Genomic DNA, 2,824 nt, shown 5'->3' with positions numbered 1-2,824 from the left:
GCACATTTCAGGGCATACGAAACCTATTAACACATCAATGGATGGTCTACTCTACTTAAAATTGTTAGTTAGCCGTTTGATACGCAATACCAGCTATACAAACAGAATTGTACAAACAAGTTTAAAGTTTTCCTGTTTAATCTATTTAATTTGAAATTACACACATATATCTATATATATATATATTCTCACATTTATACTAGGTGAATGTCTGGCGCAACAGAGGTATTAAAATAATTACCTGCGCAATGCCTAGTATTTATTGCGCAATACTGCAATACCTAGTTATAATATAGTATATTATAACGCTAATGATATATTTATTTGATTATATTACAATCAAATATATATATAATTGTTATAGCTAGAAAGGCTAGTTCCGTAAAGAATAATAAAAAAGCACTCAATACACTATGTGTAGAGTGAATTATAGTGTCATGTATAATACAGAGAGTACTTGACTGTTGGTAATCACGACAAATGTGTTTTGAACAGACATAGGTCTGCTCTCATCAGGGGGTAACTTGAAAAAATTTTTTTTATCACTTCCTGATTTATATTACCAACTGATGAGAGTGGACCTATGTCTGTTCAAAATAGATCTGTCATGGTTACCGACAGCTAAGTACTCTCCATTTCATACCATATATATGTATATATAAATATACATGTATGTACATTTATGCATATATATACATATGTTTCTCTTGTAGGTCCTGTATTATTTATTGCTTTGTATCCTCACCTGCTCTAAAATACTCACAAGCATGTTGACACACGAGAATTTAAGAAGCTATGATAACAATTTGCTCCCATAGTTTGTAAAGCTTATAAAATACTTTGCAAGCCAAGCATAATGGCTTTGGTTTAATTTTTGCTTAATAAAAATAAGTCAGTCAAAACACCTGCATACTCCACATTTTTACCTTGATGGATTGGTGAATTAGAAGGCAGGTCATGCAAGTTATAAAAATTATATTATATTGGCAAGCAGCCTGTGTGTGACGTGGATTTCCTTTACTTGCTCTCGTCACTCTGAGGGTATACGTTGATAAATAACCAATCGAATCTCCAGGTCTATAAAAGGCTGGCTACATGACTGAGTGAAACTAGATATTGAGACTGATGCAACCAATTTTGCAACGAGTTGAAGAGTGAAGAGCTTCCATCAAGCATGCGCAGTGATAGTGGAAATATAGAGTGACGATTACTTTTCTGGGTAATGAATCATGCACACTAGTAGTCATTCCTTTCCAGTTTTCCAATAATCTCAGTTTCAGCAAATGAAAAAGGAAATAAGCTGGTTGTAGAGAAATACAGTAAGAGTTGCAATCACTAAAAACTTATGCCCACAAATTCGGTTTGGTTTATTTTTGATTTATATACAAACTGATGTTTTTAGACATAAAAATCGTCGATTTCATTACACTATGGCCACTCTTTCATATGATAGCCATTGTTCCAATTTTTGAAAAAATAGCCTTTTTTCAAACATAACAAGTACAAACTTCTTGGTCATATTCATCTAGTTGAAGGTGAAATTTCTCAAACTCTTATTAGATTTTATTAGATTGTAGGCCTATGGGTATTTATCTATCATTTGCAATTTTTGATGTTGGAGGTGATTTGACTGCTAGGATTTTTCAAGATTAAAATCGACAAAACTTGATAGCAGTTACAATGCTCAGGAGAGAAATACATGCAAAATGACATCATTATTTGCTATTGTTGCTATAGTTGATATTAGCTAGCGTATTCAAGTTGCAGCGTTACGTGTCTCTAATCTGTCGGTTTTTTGCGACTATAGACATCATAATCACACTTTTGCACAATCTGAGCGTTTAACTGCAATCCAGTTTTGTTGATTTTAATCTTGAAACATCCTCTCAGTCAGACCAACTCAAAAATCAAAATCAATCGCAAATGATAAAAAAATACCAATACTTTTTGATAAAATTAACTAAAATTTGGTGTAAGATCATTGTCAACATATCGTCAAAGTTTTTGGATAGGTTGTACACTAGTTTTATGGAAGACTGTATAATAACCTGTGCTAACCTTGTACTAAATTGGTTGAAGATGCAATGAGAATCATTTACTAAGTTATGGTAATCAAAGTACAATATAGTTGTTGCAAAAAAGACGTGAAAAAATCAAATTTAAAAAAAATAGTGAGCTATGATTTGTAAGAGGAAACTATCAAAGCATTGCATAAGCAGAACTAAGTTACAACTTGAAACTATAACTATTTATAGTTAAACTTACATAAGTTTAGTGAATAACGTTGGACAAGGGTCAAAAGCGAGAGTTGGAGGCCTTCTAGGACCGCAAATAAGTTGCTTATTTCACAGCATAACACTTGATTACTGTTGGAAAATCATAGACCAAAGATGAATAGTGAGGTTAACAAGCAATTATACACTTTATTTATTAGATAGAAATGATTTATGTTTTGACAAATATTATTTATAATGCAGGAATGTGACAGCGATGGTTAAGGAAAGTTAGCAATGAAAATCATCACCATGCGGTATGGTAACCATATGAATCATTATGTACAGATATATCTACACACTGCTTATTCAGTGAAAGAGTCTTGAAATGGGCAAAGAAGATATCTGACAATGTAATGAGAAATGAGTCTCGGATGTTTAATAGATTAAGTTCGTCTGCCTCTCGAGAGGAAAACTAATCCTTGCTTTTGCTACATTCCCAAAGCTTGCATTTCCGCACATCAATCAATTTGGTCTCAACATTTGACCCATTTCATAATCTCTAACTGGGGACATCATGCCTCATCAACATTTTGGTTTCGGTCAAAAAG

This window comes from Watersipora subatra, chromosome 7 (assembly GCF_963576615.1).
Source record: "Watersipora subatra chromosome 7, tzWatSuba1.1, whole genome shotgun sequence".
Lineage (NCBI taxonomy): Eukaryota > Metazoa > Bryozoa > Gymnolaemata > Cheilostomatida > Watersiporidae > Watersipora > Watersipora subatra.
Note: the sequence above shows the minus strand (reverse complement) of the source record.